This window comes from Giraffa tippelskirchi, chromosome 5 (assembly GCF_054371585.1).
Source record: "Giraffa tippelskirchi isolate mGirTip1 chromosome 5, T2T-mGirTip1v1.2.pri, whole genome shotgun sequence".
In the NCBI taxonomy this organism is placed as follows: Eukaryota; Metazoa; Chordata; class Mammalia; order Artiodactyla; family Giraffidae; genus Giraffa; species Giraffa tippelskirchi.
The window spans coordinates 151,970,331-151,992,828 of record NC_137279.1 but is presented as its reverse complement, the minus strand read 5'-3'; the positions used below and the strand labels follow the sequence as shown (position 1 = coordinate 151,992,828).

The window sequence follows — 22,498 nt, the reverse complement described above, 5'->3', positions numbered from 1 at the left end:
ACTTCCCTATTCATGGTTTATTTTGTTTCAGTTTTGGTCCATTTCTTAGCAGTTTTCTATAGCATTTATTGTCTGTGTTACACATATGATATTTATACTGTATCTGGATCAATAAATATTGATTGTCCCAATTTTGTTGAAGGTTTACTCTATACATGTAGACCTGTTCTCAACAACTATATTAAACTCCTTTTGCGATCAGGGATACAGCTTACATTTGCTTATATTCTTTGTGTGTGCTCAGTCGTTAAGTCTTGTCCAACTCTATAGCCCACCAGGTCCTCTTTCCATTGGATTTCCCAGGCAGGAATACTGGAGTGGGTTCTCCAGGGAATCTTCCCGACCCAGGGATCAAACCTGTGTCTCCTGCATTGGCAAGTGGGTTCTTTACTACTGAGCCACCAGAGAAACCCTGCATGTGGAATTTAGAAACAAACAAGCAAAACTAAACAAAACCCAGACTTACATATACAGAGAAGCAGTTGCTAGAAAAGAGGGGGTTTAGTGTTTGGGGTGTAAAATGGGTGAAAAGTACAAAATTCCAGTTATAAAATCAATATTATAGGGGATGTAAAGTACAACATGGGGGATAAAGTCATAATATTGTATTAACTTTGTATGGTGACAGTAACAGGACTTCTTATGGTGATCATTCTCAGTGTATACAAATATTGAATCCCTATGTTGCACACCTGAAATTAATGTTGTATGTCAATTGTACCTTAAGAAAAACACACTTATAGTAGGGAAAAAGCCACTGACCCCTTCTGCTAAAGGTTTTGATTGACAGAATAGGTCTGAGAGGATGAATAAGTAAGGAACATATCAGAAAATTCTCAGCTCAGTTTTCCTATTTTGACATACATAATGCTTTAAATTCCTTATACCTGCATTGAAACCTATTATGGTTTATGTTATTATGTGTGCTTATATAGTGATTCTATATAAATGAAAACAAATAACAAAGGACATTCACTATATAGGTGAAGACCTATAAATATAAGTTTTAGCATATATACTTGGGTTTTGGTTTGTTTTTCCACTAAGAGAGTATCTTTTAGTTTTGTACAATATAATTTGCTTCTATAGGGAAGAACTGTGTAACATATCAACACTTAAAGCAATTGTTTTTTAGTTCAGGATGGTTTCTTATTTTATGCTCAATATATCTTACAGGGACTAGTTTTGCTTGAATAGTTTAAACTCTACACAATAATTTCCTAGGTGTTAGGAGCTACCAGTTATGAGAGATTTCTTTATGAGTGTCATGGAAGATTACTTCATATATTTAATTAGCACAATGAAGCTAATTCTTCTTTTTGAAAAGGTCTAATTTAAGGCTGTTCTTTTACTTCCCCTTATGACAGCAAATCATTCTTATTCTTAACACTTAAAGAATTTTCCAGAATCTATGATTAGTTTTCAGGTCATGAAAACTTGATTGTAGAAGTTTTGTCTGCCTTAAACATTACCTGGGTAGAATCATTTGCAGGTGATTTAGCATTCCAGAGTTTCTTTGATTCATCTTTCTATTCTTGGCATAATGTGAGTGTCTGGTACCTATTAAATCCCCAATAAATATTTGATAAATAATATTGGCTTATATTGTGTCAGACATTATGCTAAGTATTTTATTTGTATCACCTCTTTTAATCATCACCTGATGGGGCAGATACTGTTATTATCCTTCTTTTACAAAGGAGGAAACTGAGGTACAGTAGCTTGAATAACATTCTCAACTTCTAAGAGCTAAGGAGTGATAGAGACACTGGGTCTTTTTTATTCTGAGAGACTAGGTCTAAAATTGCCTCTCATTAACTTATAAATGAGAGATGAATGAGTGTTACCAGGATATGTTTTGATTTCTTGGTGATATTATCCCAAGTTTACCCTACTTGTCTCTATTGAATCTATAAATTGAATGTATCTGCTCCAATGATTGATTCTATTTGCCTTGTATATCATCTCTGTTCTACTAAATTATAAATGATTCTGGTGCTGGGACAATGACTTTAGTTATTTTATCCCCTCTCTGTGTCTTCAGTGCAGGAGACCTGCAGTGCAGGAGACCCAGGTTCAATTCCTGGGTCGGGAAGATCTGCTGGAGAAGGGATAGGCTACCCACTCCAGTATTCTTGGGCTTCCCTTGTGGCTCAGCTGGTAAAGAATCCTCCTGCAATGTGGGAGACCTGGGTTCGATCCCTAGGTTGGGAAGATCCCCTGGAGAAGGGAAAGGCTACCCACTGCAGTATTCTGGCCTGGAGAATTCCATGGGCTGTATGGTTCATGGGGTCACAAAGAGTCAGACATGACTGAGCAACTCACTTTTCACTTTCACTGTGCCTTATATGCTGGATTCACCATGGATATTTGCTAAAGATTATAGACTACACAGGCAACTGACTAGAATATACAAAAAATAAGCAGCAGGTGAACAGCAGGTAACAGGCCTCAGTGCTCCTGATTTAAAAGGTTATAGGGATAACTAATCATTCTTTAACTTCTTTGGTTAAAACCAAATGCAACTAAAACCTAATACAACTTAAAATTTTCTTTTTCAAGTGTAATTTACAAAATTGTATACATTTTAGTGTACAGTTGGATGATTTGATATATATATATATGTTCTGTGAAATGATGACCACAATCAGGTTAATTAACACATCCATCACCTTACATTTTTTGTGTATGTGGTGAGAATGCTTAAGACATACTGTTTTAACAGATTTTGAGTATATAGTACATTATTATTAACTATCATTACCATGCTGTACCTTAGATCCTCAGAACTTATACATCTTGTAACTGAAGACATAACCCTTTGACTAGCATTTTCGATATCCCTCATGCCCTAGCCCCTGGTAACCACCGTTCTGTGTTTTATATGAGTTTGGTATTTGTCTCTCTTTGTCTGACTGATTTCACTCAGCATAATGTTCTCTCATTTTGCTCATGTTTTTGAAAATGGCAGAATCTCCTTTCCAAATGGCTGAATAATGTTCATATATGTATATATATTCAATACATGTAATGCACTATGTATATGTATATATGTGTATGTTGTATGTATGGATATGTATGTATGTATATATATCACATATTTATCCATCTGATAGATGATGGACACTTAGTTTGGTTCAATATCTTGCCTACTGTGAAAAATGCTTCAATGAACATGGGGTTGCAGATATTATCTTCTTAAGATACTGATTTGTTTTCTTTGGATATATACCCAGAATTGGGATTGCTGGATCATATGGTAGATCTATTTTTTAATTTTTCAAGGAACTTCTCCACTATTTTCTATAATGACTATACCAATTTACCTTCCACCAACAGTGCATAAGGGTTCTCTTCTCTCCTCTACATCCTCAACAACACTTGTTGTCTCCTATCTTGTTGGTAGAAGCTATCCTAACATGTATAAGGTTGATTAGTGATATTCTGTGTCTTTTCATATACCTATTGACTGTTTGTATGTCTTTTTTTTGAAAAATTTCTTTTTTGCCCATTTTTAATTGAATTATTTTTTTAAACTATTGAGTTGTATGAGTTGTTTAATGTACTGAGACTCAGTGCTGGTGTGAGATTAAATGGAAAAGCACCCTGTAAATATTAAAGATCAAAGCACAGCCTGATTGTTATTAGGGTATGACACAGAACAGCTTCTTGAGAACTCTGGTGCTGTATGCTTCATTGTTGTCCTGCAATGGCTCCAAGTCTGTTTATTGCATTAAAGCATGAACTTTGGAGTAGAATTTCCCTGGAGTTGTCACATTTTAACTAGAGACAGTTGGATAAGTTATCTGTTGCTTCATATCCATGTGCCTTTCCTCTTGCTGTTATTTTCTTTACCTAAAAAACTGCTTATATGTAGGACAAGTTGTGTATCAACCTTAACTTCTGTGAGTTGCCTTGACTTGTCCCCCGTCCTCAGGCAGGATTTATTATTCCTTCCTGTGGGGCACCACTGTGCACTCCTGTCTCACAGCCCCACCCTTGTACTCTACACTCCTGTGAAAATACTTTTTATGTGATTCCTTCAATCTGAGATGTTCTCTCTTATAGCTGGACCTTCTTATATGCTACTTTTCTGGCTAGAACGTTATTCTCTGCCTTTTAACTTATTGTCTCCTTATTCTTCAGTCTCTTGGACAACCTGGTGTAACCCTATCATACACCTAATTGCGGTTGCTTACCCAATTTCTCTGATAGACTATAAGCTTCATAAAGACAAGCGTCCATTTTTCTTGTTCACTGCTATGTCCTTAATGCTCGTCAAAGTGTTTGGCACATTATGGTTACTTAAATATTTGTTTAAGGAATTAGTGTATTTGACTTAGTAGAGAGTCTTTTGGAAAAATTATCTGATATGATATGAGCTTTAGATTTGTGGGGCTATGAATGTGAAAGTGTTAAGATTTATCCTACACACGCATACGTGTGTGTATATATGTATCTTTATCAGTTCAGTTCAGTTCAGTTGCTCAGTTGTGTCTGACTCTTTGCGACCCCATGGATTGCAGCATGCCAGGCCTCCCTGTCCATCATCAACTCCTGGAGTTTACTCAAACTCATGTCCATTGAGTCAGTGATGCCATACAACCATGTCATCCTCTGTTGTCCCCTTCTCCTCCCACCTTCAGTCTTTCCCAGCATCAGGGTTTTTTCAAATGAGTCAGTTCTTTGCATCAGGTGGCCAAAGTATTATGTACACAAAAACATATACCTGTTTGTGTACACATATCTCTTATCAGTTTTAAAGGGGATGGATCTTTAAAGGGGATGGATGCTAAATGCTCTCAGTTTGGAATCATTCTATAATCAAAGAAACGGAAAGTAGGTAGCTGAGGCTAGGGAGATCTTCCTGAAGTGTGCTCCAGAAAATAGGAAAGGCCCAGAGAATAGGGTTGTTTTGGAGTGGTCTGCTGTTATATGCTAAAGAAAATTTATTCCCAAATGAAACAGTCGCATAAGACCCAGAAAAATTTGATATTATATTTCACGTTCAATTTCACTTGTATATCAAGAGCTCTAAAAGCAGAATAAAGCTGCTGAAGAGTACGTGAGAAGACATTGAGTATTAGGCATTAGTTTGCTAATGACCATCTTCAGATAGCAAAATATGGCTTGGGAATAACTTCACTAAAACTCAGCCAGACACCAGCATAGACCAGGGAGGAACAAACTTGCACACTCACCAAGTACAGGGTTTCTTTGCAGTATATCCTTTATTAAAATAAATATTGCAGAATTGTGTTTCTTTGAAGACTGGAAAATTTCATAGAAATTATATTAAGAAAAAAAAAGTTTCTGACTAAGCAAAGGTCTTTGAATCTGTTGATACCATGTTTCTGAGTAGTTATATAAACAGTAATGTCAAGCATTTTCCTCCCATGAGTCTACCACATCACAAACTCAAGATTATTGCATTTGCTCACTTACTTCCTGATATAGCTGCTATAGAGAGCTTACATAGGTCATAGCACAATCCTCTCAGCAGCCTTCTTAGTACAATATTTTGCATGAAAATTTAACAGGAAACAAATATAGGCATATTTTATGCATGTATATGATAAAAAATTGAATCTGGAGTTTGTATGTAAGTATTGTCGAATACAAAGTGAGTACATATATAATTTTAAAATTTCTAAGAACCGCATTAAAAATGGTAAAAAGAAACAGGTGAAATTGATTCACTGGTATATTCACTTAGTACAAATATAAGCTATATTATTTCAAAATATAATCAATATAAAAATTATTAAAAAGATAATTTCTTTTCTTTTTTATATTGTACATTTTAATTTTTTTATATTGTACATTTTATTTTTAAGTACATGTGTATTTTTTATTATTTTTATTTATTTATTTGGCCACACTGGGCAGCTTGTGAGATCTTAGTTCCCTCACCAGGGATTGTACCTGGGTCCTTGGCAATGAAAGTGCAGAGTCCAACTCAGTGGACTGCGAATACTCATAGCTCATCTCAATCCAGACTAAATCCCCATTTCAAGTGTTCAGTGAACACAAATGGATAGTGACTATTTTAGATAAGACATTTCTGGGGGATGATAGGGAGAGAATAACATAGACATTACATGAGGAAAAACCCTGAGTTACTAAACAACTGGAGCAGTGTCATATACCACTAATGTACACTGAACTGTGAGTAACAAAGTATGTTGATACATATATGTGGAATCCAGAAAAATATTGCAGATGAACATATTTGTAGGACAGAAATACAGACACAGGCGTAGAGAATGGATGTGTGGACACAGGTTGCAGGAAGTGGGGTAGGGTGAATTGGGAGATGAGATTGACATACATATACTACTGTGTGTTTAGATAGCGCATGGAAAACTGCTGGATAGCACAAGGAGCTCAGCTTGGTGCTCTGTGATGACCTAGGGGGTGGGATGGCGGTAGTGGGAGGGAGGTTCAAAAGGGAGGGGTTATGTGTATACATATAGCAGAAACTAGCACAACATTGTAAAGCAACTATTAATATGTTTCAATGAAAAATAAAGAAACCTTTGTTAAGTCATCAAGATTTCTGAGTTGGTTTGTTATCATCTAGCATGCTGTTGTGGCTTCCCTGATGTCTCAGATGGTAAAGAATCCGTCTGCAATGCGGGAGACTTGCGTTCTAGCCCTGGGTCAGGAAGGTCCCCTGGAGAAGGAAATGGCACCCACTCCAGTATTCTTGCCTGGAGAATTTCATGGACAGAGGAGCCTGATGGCTACAGTCCATGGTCACAAAAGATTCGGACATGATTTAGTGACTAAACAACAAAAATAATATTCATATAAAGAAAAATGAGAAATTAGAGGTTGGATATGGGTGATTATTTCTATAGAAATAATTTTATAAATCCCTTATTCTATAGTCTGAAAAAATGTCAACTCTAATATCTTTACCTGTTACTGAGGACTTATTTCTTATTCTTCTCTGTGCCTTCTACCTGTTTTCACTGAATTAGTTGAGTTTAAGGATTATCTTTGTCATTTTGTTTGTGTCTGTTGTACCTTGCATTAAATGATTAATTAAATTAGTATCACACAAACCATTCACACAAAGGTGTGTATGTTTATGTGTATAAGACCTTATTCAAGGTGTTGAGGATATGGAAGTATTTTCATCATGGCAACAATTTAAAATTCACTATTAACTATTCCTGATCCTAAAAGTATCAAAGCTATAGTCTAATCTCCTGTCATTTTTTTTTTTGCTTATATTTTTTCTATACTCTTTTGTTCTAATTTCTGAATTTTTAAAAATTCTATTCAGAAGAGCAATTTAGCTCGTACTCTCATTTGCTTGGTTACAGTGACCCAGGTCCCAAGAGTATCAGTTTTCTACTGAATAGCATATAAAGTTATTTTACTACATTTGAAAGCGCTGAGGTTTAGAGGCATTGCATCATATGCCCAAGGTCATACAGCTAGAACATGGTGGGACTGAAATTTTGTTCCTGCCTGTCTGAATTTAAAACTCATGCTTGCAAAATGAGAACAAATTTCATGGTCACATTGAGGTAAGTAAACACCAAACTTATTTATTTATTTTTTATAAACTTTTTACTGCCTATCATCTGCCAACTTATCTAGCCTCCTTCATGTAAGGTTAGTCATACCATGATATGAACTCAGTGAAACAAGAATGCACACACAGATATATCAGTAAAGTCTGATTCCAGGGGCCTATGCATTGGTGAACATCATGGGGAGGCATGTCTTCTGTCCATTGCTGTCCTCTGTCCATTGCTAGCCTCCATTGACTTATAAAGTCATTTAGCCTGGTCATGAGGCAATGGCCCCTTCCATTGATATATCTGTTGTTTTTGTCCTCTGTCTTTCCATGGTCACTGACAGAGTATACATAGTATATGGATTATTGACAGAGTGGGCCACACTGTATATTCTGACCTGGTTTTAACCATATTTTTGAACCTGTCCCAGACAGCCTGCTTTCTCTCAGTCACTTTCACGCCCTCTAAGAAGAAAGTAAATATATGCTTCATCTCAAACTAGTATATGGGTTATTTCAAGACTCCATTCTGGCCTATCTACTTAAACATCTTTCTCAGGCATTGCCTGGCAGTCACAGCTCCCCAAACATGTCCTCATGTTTAGTTCCCAGAACCTATAATTTACCTTACATAACACAAAAAGTACTTTGCATGTGTGATGAAGTTAAGACTCTTAAGATGGAAGGTCATATTCAATTAGCCAGTTGGGGCACATGTAATCACAGAGGTCCTTAAATGTGGAAAACCTTCCCAGCTAAGTCAGAGCAAGATGTGCCTATGAAAGGACAGTGTAGAGATGAATCAGTGCTGACTTTGAAGATGGAGGGAAGGAGTCATAAGCCAAAGAGTGAAGCTGGTCTATAGGCTCTGGAAAAGCTGAGAAGATGCATTCTTCCCCAGAACGTCCAGAAAGGAATTTAGCTTTGCTAAGACCTTGATTTTTATCCTGGTGAGAGCTGTGTTAGGCTTCTAATCTACAGAACCGCAAAACAATAAATATATGCTGTTTTAAACCACTAAATCTGGTAATTTACTTCCATAGTGAAAGAAAGCTAATACACTTGGCAGTAACTGGGCCAAGACTTTTCTGTGAAGCATGCCAACTCTCAAAAGAGTTCCAAGATTCTCCTGAACCTTTCTGAGGATTCTAAGATACCTCACTCGGCAAATTATCCTGAAGAAAGGTCGGGTTCTGGCACTTTCTTCTACTCACAACACTGGACAAATTTCCCTATATTCTTCACTAATGAAAAAACATCTTCCTGCTTCTTACATTTGATTGAACTTTTTCAGTGGCTCTTATAAAACCCTGCAGTTTTTCAAACACTGTCATTTATGGTATAAAATTTATGTCCTGTATTCTTCATGCTTTTGGCATTTTTTAATTCAAATATTGTTGCTTGTAAAGAAGTCTAATTACAATCTAAAGCCTTGGCATTCAGGACTATTGATTTTGTTCAGAGTTTCAAGAACATATTTTATAAGTTGAAAAGTTAAACAATAGTTCTTTATTTTGCTCTGCAGTTTTGCAAAGAAATCGACCTAATTTCTAAGGAGAAGATTCAAATATTGCCTGAATGAAGGCAAGGATGAGATGTCTTACAGTGTTCATAGAATTCCTTATTTGTCCTTTTACTTTCCATTAGATCAGTAGTAATGACTCCTCTTTAACTTCCAATATTGATAACTTGTATTCTCTCTGTCTTGGTCTTTTTCTTGTTAATCTGGCTAGGAGTTACCAATTTTTTGATTTTTTAAAAAACCACCTTTGGAGTTTCTTGATTTTCTTTATTATTTTTCTCTTTTAAATTTCATTGATTTCTATTCTAATTTTTATTGTATTTTTCTTCTGTTTGTTTTAGGCTCAAATTGCTATTCTTTTTTAATTTCCTAATGTAAACCTTTAATTTCCTGATTGTAAACATTTGAAATTCAAAAGATTTTGTTTGGTGTTTTAGTTTAATAATAGAAACCAAGGTTAAACTGGCACAAGTACCTATTTTCAAACTTTACTGTGAATTTTAAGTGAAAATAAATGATTGCCCCAATCCCAGAAGGCTGTTTGCTACAGTGTTCAGTGCATTATTGGTGTTCATACTGATGAAGAAATGTTTAATAAATTTTTTTGTTGTTCAGTCACCCAGTCATGTCTGACTCCTTGCGACCCCTGGAATGCAGCACACGAGGCCCCTCTGTCCCTCACCATCTCCCGAAGTTTGCCCAGGTTCATGTCCATTACATTAGTGATGCCATCCAGTTGTCTCATCTCCCTCTTCTTCTGCCCTCAGTCTTTCCTAGCATCAGGGACTTTTCCAGTGTACTTTAATAAATGTAGCTCTCTTCAGTTTGTGTATTCATTTAAAATGGTGCAAGGTTAAAAGAGTTACCAGTAAAGTTCAAGCGATTTTCAAAATTAAAAATTATAATAGCTATTGATTTTGCATGCTCGGACCTATGTTTTGGTTGAGAACCTGTATTTATCAAATCATGCTTGGATCAAACTGAGGTATAGCATTTCACATAAGTGAAAGAAAACTTGTACTTTTATGATTTGTCTCACTCATTTCAGTAATAACAGTGTGCGTGCTAAGTTGCTTCAGTTGTGTTCAACTCTTTGCGACCCCATGGACTCTAGCCTACCAGGTTCCTCTGTCCATGGGATTCTCCAGGCAAGAATACTGGCATGGGTTACCATTTCCTCCTCTAGGGGATCTACCTGACTCAGGGATCAAACTCACGTCTTTTACATCTCCTACGTTGACAGGTGGGTTCTTTACCACTAGCGAGCACCACCTTGGAAGCCCAATAACAATGTAGCCACCATTGAATTATGTATAAAAACTTCATGTGCAATAATAAACCTTACACAACTCATCAGTGATTATCTGTTGGTGAAATCAGGCATGTGTATCAGAATTGCCTAGAAAAGTTTGTAAAAACCATGTTTTCCTGCCACAGTCCCCATCCTATAATCACAGATTTCCAGATTTGGTGGTGGGGTGGGTGGTAGAGGAGGCAAAGTGTGCAGTTTCAGGACTTTTCAGGGTGCTGCAGAGAACTGCTGCCTATTGGGGCTTCTGGAGCTGCTGCAATGTTATTAGCCTAAAACGCCTTGAATACTTTACTCACAGTTGCCTAGAGTTATTAGATAGTTGTAACAAACCTAGGTGATAGGTTAATGGAGATAATAAGACTCACATTTCGAAGTGAACTCTTTGTTCAATCAATTCTTATTAAATAGAAAGATAAGGAAGCCTGGGACTGACTTTGAGAAGCAGTACTTTAGACAACATACCTCCAAGAAGCATCTGCAGCCCTGACAAAGCAGCTGATACTAAGTTGTAGGCACTTCCTGACATGCTGCAAAGGTGAGCCCAGCATCCTCTTATTTCCAAAACATATAGTCTAGGACTATCTCTCATTCAGGTTCTTGTGATGTTGTCTTTATTGTCTTCATAACTTTAGTCATATGCAGGAGGATCAAGATTTTATATTGATGGCTTACATGCCAAGTTATCAGGAGGATAAAGAACAGAAATTCAGTAGGCACCTCAAAAATAATTTTTATTAAAATCCTGGCTGTGGTGGGTTGAATTGGTTGAAATCCACAACTGTTTATGGATTCTCAGCAGGAGTTAGGAATGATACTGCTTAAAATGTAACAGGCTTTTCTTAGCAAAATCTCTTAAGAACTTTGATAGAGATATTTTAAGAACCTGGACATTTTTAGGAGTTTTTGGGTTTGTTTTTTGTTTTTAGAATGTAAGAATTCAACACATTGAAAATATATTGAAAAAGCATCCATGGACTACTGGAAAAACTTCTTAAAGTTGTTTCCTTAGAACAATGCTTATTATAGTCTGGCTAAGCTAAAGGATAAAGATGGGCTGAGTATAAAATGGCTTCCCAGATGGCTCAGTGGTAAAGAATCTGCCTGCCAAGCAGGAGATGTGGTTCTATCCCTGGGTTGGGAAGATCCCCTGAAGAAGGAATGGCAACACAATCCAGTATTCTTGCCTAGAAAATCTCATGGACAAAGGAGTTTGGCAGAGTCCAAAGAATCAGACAGGACTTAGCAACTAAACAACAACAAGCTTAGGTTATTGATTTTAGACCTTTATTCTTTTCTAAAGCATGTATTTAATGCTGTAAATTTCCCTCTAAGTATTGCTTTCATTGCTTCCCACAAAACTTGATAAATTGCATTTTAATTTTTATTTAGTTCAAAGTATTTAAAAATTTTATCTAAGATTTCTTTCTTGAATCATGTGTCATTTAGAAGTATATCCCTTATTTTGAAAATATTTGGAGATTATCCCAGTATCTTCCTCTTACTGACTTTGAATTTAATCCTGTTGTAGTCTGCAAGCATGCTTTCTGTGATTTCTATTCTTTGAAGATGTATTTTAGGGCGCAGATATGGTCTATCTTGGCAAATGTTCTATATGAGCTGAAAAAGAATGTGTATTCTGCTGTTGTTGGATGGAGTATATATAAAATGTGATTTAGATCAATTTGATTAATAGTATTGTTCAGGTCAAGTGTGTCTTTACTGATTTTATGTCAGCTTGATCTGTCAGTTATATCTATCAGATCTCCAAATGCAAGGGTGGATTTATGTATTTCTCCTTGCAATTCTGTCAGCTTTTGTTTCTATATTCCAACACTATTTTTAGTTGTATACATATTTAGAATTATTATGTCTTATAGAATTGATCCCTTTAATTTTATTTAATGTTCTTTTTATCCATGATAACTTTTCTTGTTCTGAAATCAGCTTTGTCTGAGATTAATACAGCCACTCCAGCTTTCTTTTGAGTAGTATTGCCATGGTATATCTTTCTCTATCTTTTTATTTTTAACCTGTGTCTTTATATCTAAAGTGAGTTGCTTGCAGACAACATATAGCTGGGTGTTGTTTTTTTAATACACTCTGACAATCTCTGACTTTTAATTGATGTATATAGACCATTCACATTTAAAGTAATTTTCGAAATATTTGGATTTATATCAACCATATTTATAATTGTATTATATTCATTTGGCAGAGGTTTCTTTTTCTACCTCTCATTTTAACTGAGAATTTTATATTATTCCTTTTTTATCTTCTCTGTTAGTGTGTTATACATCTTGAAAAATCTTAATGGTTGCTTTAGAGTTTACAATATATATATTTTAAATAATCTAAACTATCCTTCAAACAATTCTATTCTGCTATGTGAATAGTAAGGAATGTTATAACAGAGTACTCCCAATTCCTCTCTTCTGTTCCCGGGGACACTGTTGTCATTCATTTAACATATATGTCCTATAGTCTCTCAATACATTATTATTATTTTAATAAAAAGTTATTGTTTGGATCAATTAAGAATAAGAAAAATAAAAGATTGTATTCATCTATCCTTCTCTGACTCTCTTCCTTTCTTTATATTGATCTGAGTTTCTAACATGTCATTTTATTTTCCCTGAAAGACTTCTTTTATATTTCTTTCACTGCTGGCATTGAATTTCTTCAGTTTTTATTTATCTGATACAGTATTTTTAGTTAATGTTCAGGGACAATTTGCTGTATATAGAATTCTAGGTTGATTTTTTTTATCCTACAGGTATTTAAATATTTCATTTCTCTCTCTTCTTGCTTCTGTCATTTCTTATGAGAAGTCCACCAAAATTTTTATCCTTTTTCCTCTGCAAGTAAGGCACTTTTTCTCTCTGATTCTTTCATCATATTTTCCCTTTATCTTTGGTGTTCTGCAATACCAAAGATAAAGTTTTTATTTTTTTCTCTTCTGTTTGTTTTGTTTAATGTTTTCTGAACTTCTGGTATTTGTGGTTTGGTGTTTATCATTATTTTTTGCAAGTTCTTGGCCATTACTACCTCAAATATTTCTTCTGTTTCTCTTTTGTTATTACAATTGTTTGTATGTTACATCTTCTGAAATTGTCTCATGTTTATTTTTTCTTTTTCTTTTTTTTCCATGATTTTATTTTATTTTTTATATATATTTTTAATAAATTTATTTATTTTAGTTGGGGGCTAATTACTTTACAATATTGTAGTGGTTTTTGCCATACATTGACATGAATTAGCCATGGGTTTACATGTGTTCCCCATCCTGAACCCCCCTCCCACCTCCCTCTCCATCCCATCCCTCTGGGTCATCCCATTGCCCCAGCCCCGAGCATTTGTCTCATGCATCTTTTTCTTATTTTATTTTAATTGGAGGCTAATTACTTTACAATATTGTGGTGGTTTTTTGCCATACATTCACATGAATCAGCCATGGGTGTACATGTGTTCCCCATCCTGAACCTCTCTCTCACCTCCCTCCCCATCCCATCCCTCAGGGTCATCCCAATGCACCAGCCCTTAGCACCCTGTCTCATGCATTAAACCTGGACTGGCGATCTATTTCACATATCATAATATACATGTTTCAATGCTATTCTCTCAAGTCATCCCACCCTCACCTTCTCCCACAGAGTCCAAAAGTCTATTCTTTCCATCTGTGTCTCTTTCGCTGTCTCGCATATAGGGTCATCGTTACCATCTTTCTAAATTACATATATATGCATTAATATATTATATTGGTGTTTTCCTTTCTGACTTACTTCACTCTGTATAATAGGCTCCAGTTTCATCCACCTCATAGAACTGATTCAAATGCATTCTTTGTAGTAGCTGAGTAATATTCCATTGTGTATATATACCACAGCTTTCTTATCCATTCGTCTGCCAAAGGACATCTAGGTTGCTTCCACGTTCTGGCTATTGTAAACGGTGCTGCGGTGAACACTGGGGTACACATGTCTCTTTCAATTCTGGTTTCCTTGGTGTGTATGCCCAGCACTGGCATTGCTGGCTCATATGGCAGTTCTATTTCCAGTTTTTTAAGGAATCTCCACACTGTCCTCCAAAGTGGCTGTATTAGTTTGCATTCCCACCAACAGTGTAAGAGGGTTCCTTTTTCTCCACACCCTCTCCAGCATTTATTGTTTGTAAACTTTTGGATAGCAGCCATTCTGACTGGTGTGAAATGGTACCTCATTGTGATTTTGATTTGCATTTCTCTGATAATGAGTGATGTTGAGCATCTTTTCATGTGTTTGTTAGCCATCTCTATGTCTTCTTTGGAGAAATGTCTATTTAGTTCTTTGGCCCATTTTTTGATTAGGTCGCTTATTTTTTTGGAATTGAGCTGCAGGTGTTGCTTGAATATTTTTGAGATTAATTCTTTGTCAGTTGCTTCATTTGCTATTATTTTCTCCCATTCTGAAGGCTGTCTTTTCACCTTGCTTATAGTTTCCTTTGTTGTGCAAAAGCTTTTAAGTTTAATTAGCTCTCATTTGTTTATTTTTGCTTTTATTTCCGTTACTCTGGGAGGTGTGTCAGAGAGGATCCTGCTATGATTTACGTCAGAGAGTGTTTTGCCTATGTTTTCCTCTAGGAGTTTTATAGTTTCTGATCTTACATTTAGATCTTTAATCCATTTTGAATTTATTTTTGTGTATGGTGTTAGAAAGTGTTCTAGTTCATTCTCTTACAGGTGGTTGACCAGTTTTCCCAGCACCACTTGTTAAAGAGATTATCTTTTCTCCATTGTATATTCTTGCCTCTTTTGTCAAATATAATGTGTCCATAGGTGTGTGGATTTATCTCTGGGCTTTCTATTTTGTTCCATTGATCTATGTTTCTGTCTTTGTGCCAGTACCGTACTGTCTTGATGACTGTAGCTTTGTAGTATAGCCTGAAGTCAGGCAGGTTGGTTCCTCCAGTTCCATTCTTCTTTCTCAAGATTGCTTTGGCTATTCAAGGTTTTTTTGTATTTCCGTATAAATTGTGAAATTATTTGTTCTAGTTCTCTGAAAAATACCATTGGTAGCTTGATAGGGATTGCATTGAATCTATAGATTGCATTCGGTAGTATACTCATTTTCACTATATTGATTCTTCCGATCCCTGAACATGGTATATTTCTCCATGTATTTGTATCATCTTTGATTTCTTTCATCAGTGTTTTCTAGTTTTCTATATATAGGTCTTTTGTTTCTTTAGGTAGATTAATTACTAAGTATTTTATTCTTTTCATTGCAATGGTGAATGGAATTGTTTCCCTAATTTCTCTTTCTATTTTCTCATTGTTAGTGTGTAGGAATGCAGGGGATTTCTGTGTGTTAATTTTATATCCTGCAACTTTACTATATTCATTGATTAGCTCTAGTAATTTTCTGGTGGAATCTTTAGGGTTTTCTATGTGGAGGATCATGTCATCTGCAAACAGTGAAAGTTTTACTTCTTTTCCAATCTGGATTCCCTTTATTTCTTTTTCTTCTCTGATTGCTGTGGCTAAAACTTCCAAAACTATGTTGAATAGTGGTGAGAGTGGGCATCCTTGTCTTGTTGCTGACTTTAGGGGAAATGCTTTCAATTTTTCTCCACTGAGGATAATGTTTGCTGTGGGTTTATCATATATGGCTTTTATTATGTTGAGGTACGTTCCTTCTATGCCTGCTTTCTGGAGGGTTTTTATCTTATATGGATGTTGAATTTGGTCAAAGGCTTTCTCTACATCTATTGAAATAATCATATGGTTTTTATCTTTCAGTTTGTTAATGTGGTGTATCACATTGATTGATTTGTGAATACTGAAGAATCCTTGCATCCCTGGGATAAAGCCCACTTGGTCATGATGTGTAATCTTTTTAATATGTTGTTGGATTCTGTTTGCTAGAATTTTGGTAAGGATTTTTGCATCTGTGTTCATCAGTGATATTAGCCTGTAGTTTTCTTTTTTTGTAGCATCTTTGTCTGGTTTTGGTATTAGGGTGATGGTGGCCTCATAGAATGAGTTTGGCAGTTTACCTTCCTCTGCAATTTTCTGGAAGAGTTTGAATAGGATAGGTGTTAACTCATCTCTAAATTTTTGGTAGAATTCAGCTGTGAAGCCATCTGGTCCTGGGATTTTGTTTGTTGGAAGATTTCTGATTACAGTTTTGATTTCTGTGCTTGTGATGGGTCTGTTAAGATTTTCTATTTCTTCCTGGTTCAGTTTTGGAAAGTTATACTTTCCTAAGAATTTGTCCGTTTCTTCGTAGTTGTCCATTTTATTGGCATATAGTTGCTGATAGTAGTCTCTTATGATCCTTTGTATTTCTGTATTGTCTGCTGTAATTTCTCCATTTTCATTTCTAATTTTGTTGATTTGATTCTTCTCCATTTGTTTCTTGATGAGTCTGGCTAACGGTTTGTCTATTTATTTATCTTCTCGAAAAACCAGCTTTTAGCTTTGTTGATTTTGGCTATGGTCTCCTTTGTTTCTTTTGCATTTATTTCTGCCCAAATTTTTATAATTTCTTTCCTTCTACTAACCCTGGGGTGCTTCATTTCTTCTTTTTCTAGTTGCTTTAGGTGTAGAATTAGGTTATTTATTTGATTTTTCTCCTGTTTCTTGAGGTAGGCTTGTATTGCCACGAACCTTCCGTTAGTACTGCTTTTACTGAATCCCATAGGTTTTGGGTTGTGTTTTCATTTTCATTTGTTTCTATGCATATTTTGATTTCTTCTAGGATTTGTTGGTTATTCAGCAATGTGTTGTTCAGCCTCCATATATTTGTGTTTTTAGTAGTATTTTCCCTGTAGTTGACATCTAATCTTACCACATTGTGATCAGAAAAGATGCTTGAGATGATTTCAATTTTTTTGAATTTACCAAGGCTAGATTTATGGCCCAGGATGTGATCTATCCTGGAAAAGGTTCCATGTGCACTTGACAAAAAGGTGAAATTCATTGTTTTAGGATGCAATATCCTATAGATATCAATTAGGTCTAACTGGTCTATTGTATCATTTAAAGTTTGTGTTTCCTTGCTAATTTTCTGTTTAGTTGATCTATCCATTGGTGTGAGTGGAGTATTAAAGTCTCCCAGTATTATTGTGTTACTGTTAATTTCCCCTTTCATACTTGTTAGCATTTGCCTTACATATAGCGGTGCTTGTATGTTGGGTGCATATATATTTATAATTGTTATATCTTCTTGGATTGATCCTTTGATCATTATGTAGTGTCCTTCTTTGTCTCTTTTCACAGCCTTTATTTCAAAGTCTATTTTATCTGATATGAGTATTGCTAGTCCTACTTTCTTTTGGTCTCCATTTGCGTGAAATATCTTTTTCCAGCCCTTCACTTTCGTCTGTATGTGTCCCTAGGTTTGTTGTGGGTCTCTTGTAGACAGCATATATAGGGGTCTTGTTTTTGTATCCATTCATCCTGTCTTTGTCTTTTGGTTGGGGTATTCAACCCATTTACATTTAAGGTAGTTGTTGATAAGTATGATCCCATTGCCATTTACTTTGTTGTTTTGGGTTCGAGTTTATAAACCTTTTCTGTGTTTCTGTCTAGAGAAGATCCTTTAGCATTTGTTGAAGAGCTAGTTTGGTGGTGCTGAATTCTCTGAGCTTTTTCTTGTCTGTAAAGCTTTTGATTTCTCCTTCATATTTGAATGAGATGCTTGCTGGTTACAGTAATCTGGGTTGTAGTCTTTTCTCTTACATCACTTTAAGTATGTCCTGCCATTCCCTTCTGGCTTGAAGAGGTTCTATTGAAAGATCAGATGTTATCCTTATGGGAATCCCCTTATGAGTTATTTGTTGTTTTTCCCTTGCTGCTTTTAATATTTGTTCTTTGTGTTTGATCTTTGTTAATTTGATTAATACGTGTCTTGGGGTGTTTTGCCTTGGGTTTATCCTGTTTGGGACTCTCTGGTTTTCTTGGACTTAGGTGGCTATTTCCTTCCCCATTTTAGGGAAGTTTTCAACTATTATCTCCTCAAATATTTTCTCATGGCCTTTCTTTTTGTCTTCTTCTTCTGGGACTCCTATGATTCTAATGTTGGGGCATTTAACATTGACCCAGAGGCCTCTGAGGTTCTCCTCATTTCTTTTAACTCTTTTTTCCTGCTTCATTTATTTCCACCATTCTATTGTCTACTTCACTTATCCTATCTTCTGCCTCAATTATTCTACTGTTGGTTCCCTCCAGAGTGCTTTTGATCTCAGATATTGCATTATTCATTATTGATCAACTCTTTTATTTCTCTGTGTCCTTGTTAAACTTTTATTGCATCTTCTCAATCCTTGTCTCTAGACTATTTATCTGTAACTCCATTTTGTTTTCAAGATTTTGGATCATTTTTACTATCATTATTCTGAATTCTTTTTCAGGTAGACTCCCTATCTCCTCCTCTTTTGTTTGGTTTGGTGAGCTTTTATCATGCACCTTTACCTGCTGAGTAATTCTCTGCCTTTTCATCTTGTTTAGGTTGCTGTGTTTGGGGTGGCCTTTCTGTGGCAGTTTGTGGTTCCTCTTTATTGTGGAGGTTCCTCCCTGTGGGTAGGGTTGGATGAGTGGCTTGTTGATGTTTCCTGGTTAGGGAAGCTTGCGTCGGTGTTCTGGTGGGTGGAGCTGGATCTCTTCTCTCTGGAGTGAAGAAGTGTCCAGTAGTGAGTTTTGAGGTGTGTATAGGTTTGGTGTGAGTTTTGGCCGCTTGTATCCTTGTGCTCAGGGTTATGTTCCTGCGTTGTTGGAGAATTAGCTTGGTATGTCTTGCTCTGAAACTTGTTAGCTCTTTGGTGGAGCTTGGTTTCAGTGTAGGTATGGAGCCTTTTGAATGAGCTCTTGTTGATTAATGTTCCCTGGACTCAGGAGTTTTCTGGTGTTCTCAAGTTTTGGATTTAAGCCTCCTGCCTCTGGCTTTCAGTCTTATTCTTATAGCAGCCTCAAGACTTTTCCATCCATACAGCACCGATGATAAAACATCTAGGTTAATGGCGAAAAGATTCTCCACAGTGAGGGACAGACAGAGAGGTTCACAGAGTTACGTGGAGAAGAGAAGAGGGAGGAGGGAGATAGAGGTGACCAGGAGGAGAAGAGGGGGAATCAAAAGGAGCAAGCGCAGTCTAGGCAGTAATCCATCCCCTATTTGCTCTCCACAGTGTGGAACACTCAGAGAGGTTCACGGAGTTCCATAGAGAAGAGAAGAGGGAGGAAGGAGATAAAGGTGACCAGGAGGAGAGGAGGGTAAGTCAAAAGGAGAGAGACCAATCTAGCCAGTGATCAGTTCCCTAAGTGTTCTCCACAGCCTGAAACAACCAAAGAGATTCACAGGTTAAGTAGAGAAGAGAAGGGGGAGGGAGGAGATAGAGGTTACCTGGGGGAGAAAAAGGAGGGTCAAAAGGGGACAGAGCAATCAAGCCAATAATCACACTCCTAAGTAAAAATGGATACTGTAGAGTGGATTTGTAATGGTACAAAGTTGATAACAAATACCAAAAAGCAAATATTAAAAATCTAGAGTAGAGGTTAGACTCTCAAAAATACAATAGTAACAAAACAATATCACAACGGTTATAAAATATAGATATGAAATTTGCTTTAAATATAGGGTCTTTTTTTGCAAAGTAGTAGGTTTTAAAAGTGAAAATTAAAGGAGTTATAAAGAACTTAAAAATAAAAAAATTTTTTTTTAATTTAAAATGACAATAATAAAATATATCTAGGAATTTCTCTGGAGCTGTTGAGGGCAATGTGGAGTCAGTTCAGTTTCAGATAGTTCCTTGTTCCAGCTTATACTTCTTCTCAAGGTCTATAGGTCCCTTCCAATGTAGTCAATGCTAGCTACAGGGTTTTAATCTGTTGCACCTGTCACTTCCAAAGTGGTTCCCTCTTCTTTTTTTATTTTGGCTTCCTCTGTTTCCAAGTCTCTTCAGTATCTAACTTCCACCCGGACACAAGGTGGCGATGGTGGTCACTTATTTAGGCTCACTTGTTCAATTGTGCTGCAGGGAGGCAGGAACACCGCAAACACATATCACTGGCATGTGTGGGGAGTGCTCACAGAGTCTGGGCCACACTGGGTTTGTCCCCTGCTCATGGTGTGTGTGTTTTCCCGGTCTACACTGCTCAGGCTCGAGATTGCTCTGCAGAGGAACTGTCTAAAGCATGCCCTGGCTTGTGTGCACTTCCCAGGCCTAAGCCACTCAGGTTCAGGTTCTTGCGTACTCCACAAAGGCACAGACTTGGTTGGGCCTGCGTTTTGTACCCTTCCCAGGTCTGAGCAGCTCAGGCGACCAGGTGCTTGGCAAGCGCACTCTCCCCAGGTGGGGAAGTGCATATTATCGCCTCCCTGGTCCCAGCTACTAGGTTTCCCGGGTGTGCAGCGGGAACGCTGTCTCAGGTGTGCCGTGTGTCTCCTCTGGGGAGATGATCTCTGGCCGCACCCCTCCTGGTGGATGTCAACAGTCCAGGATCCCAGGAAGACTTGGTTAGCAACTGGAAACCTGCTTGCAGTTTGGTGGAGGATGCCATTTCTGGGGCCGAGTTTGCCCTTGCTTTCCGGCTCTGGCTGTCGCCTGCCTTCCTCCCTGCCTCTGGTGGGGGATGCACTGGTCCACAGCCGATTATCTCTCCTCTGGTTCTGGTATTTACTCAGTCCTTTGTTCTGTGAGCCGACCCTGCAGTGCCTTAGGTTAGAGCTTTTCACAGGAAAGTTCTTGGTCTCTCTCTCTTTGCTCTTTTTTTTTCTCTCTCTCTCTGGCTATCCCACAGTTTGGGTTGCTATCTCACATCAGCTCCCTCAGATTGCCCTCAGGGCATTCAGGCCTGGTCCTTACCCTAAGCAATGCAGCCCGCGCCTCCCTGTTCAGCCCCCACTTGCTGGTGGCAGATGCGAGCATCTGGGCTACTTCTCCACTGGGAGTTGCAGTTAGGCGCATAATTTGTGAGTTTTATTTATTTATTTTTTCCTCCCAGTTGTGTTGCCCTCTGAGATTGCAAAACTCCCCACAGACCCACTGATGAGAGGGTTTCCTGGTGTTTGGAAACTTCTCTTTTATGACTCCCTCCCCAGGACGGGTCTCCATCCCTAACTCTTTTGTCTCTCTTTTTTTTTTCTTTTATATTGTCGTACCTCCTTTTGAAGACAATGGGCTGCCTTTCTGGGTGCCTGGTGTCTTCCACCAGCGTTCAGAAGTTGTTTTGTAGTATTTGCTCAGCATTCAAATGATCTTTTGATTAATTTGTGGGGGAGAAAGTGGTCTCCCCATCCTATTCCTCTGCCATCTTAGGACCGCCCTGTCTTATGTTTATTTTATGAACTATTCTTTTTCATTCTTATTTCTTTTTGCATTTCAATTTGAAAAGTTTCTGTTGACCTTCTTTTAAATCCACTGGTTGTTTTGTCAGCTTTGTTAAACCTACTGGCAATCACATCTAAGGTAGTCTTCATTTCTGTTATGGAGTTTTGGATTTCTAGCATTTTCTTTTGATTCTTAGAATTTTCATCTCTGATTTGAATTACCCATATGTATTTATGGAGAAGGCAATGGCACCCCACTCCAGTACTCTTGCCTGGTAAATCCCATGGATGGAGGAGCCTGGTAGGCTGCAGTCCATGGGGTTGCTAAGAGTCGGACATGACTGAGCGACTTCACTTTCACTTTTCCCTTTCATGCACTGGAGAAGGAAATGGCAACCCACTCCAGTGTTCTTGCCTGGAGAATCCCAGGGACGGCGGAGCCTGGTGGGCTGCCGTCTATGGGGTCGCACAGAGTCGGACACGACTGAGGTGACTTAGCAGTAGCAGTAGCAGTAGCAGTATGTATTTATATATATATTTTTTACTTTTCCTTTGAGATTTTAGCATAATAAATATAGCTGTTTGAAATTCTTTGCCTGATAATTCCAGTATGTCTGAATCTAGTAGTTTCTTTGTCTCTGCAGTCTGTGATTTTTTTCCCCCCTTTACTGAGCCTTTTAAATTTTTGTTGAAAGCAGGACAAAAAAAGGAAGGGGGTTCCAGAAAAGCATCTACTTCTGTTTCATTGACTATACGAAAACCTTTGACTGTGTGGATCACATCAAACTCTGGAAAATTCATAAAGGGATGAGAATACCAGACTACCTTAT

The 22,498-nt window shown here is 37.2% G+C and overlaps 2 long non-coding RNA genes across 6 annotated transcripts in view; one reads left to right on the top strand and one right to left on the bottom strand.

The window, feature by feature from the left end:
- Positions 1-22,498, top strand: part of LOC145506337 (uncharacterized) — a 788,916-nt gene that overhangs the window by 125,602 nt on the left and 640,816 nt on the right. The window contains exon 4 of one of the 5 annotated variants that reach the window (XR_014053774.1): positions 19,528-19,612. The exons of the other annotated variants lie outside the window; for them this stretch is intronic. This is a non-coding gene — a long non-coding RNA (uncharacterized LOC145506337). The remainder of the gene's footprint in view (positions 1-19,527; positions 19,613-22,498) is intronic. 5 annotated transcript variants of the gene reach the window in all.
- The window catches only part of LOC145506340 (uncharacterized), a 160,435-nt gene that overhangs the window by 89,304 nt on the left and 48,633 nt on the right, over positions 1-22,498 (bottom strand). The window lies entirely within an intron of this gene.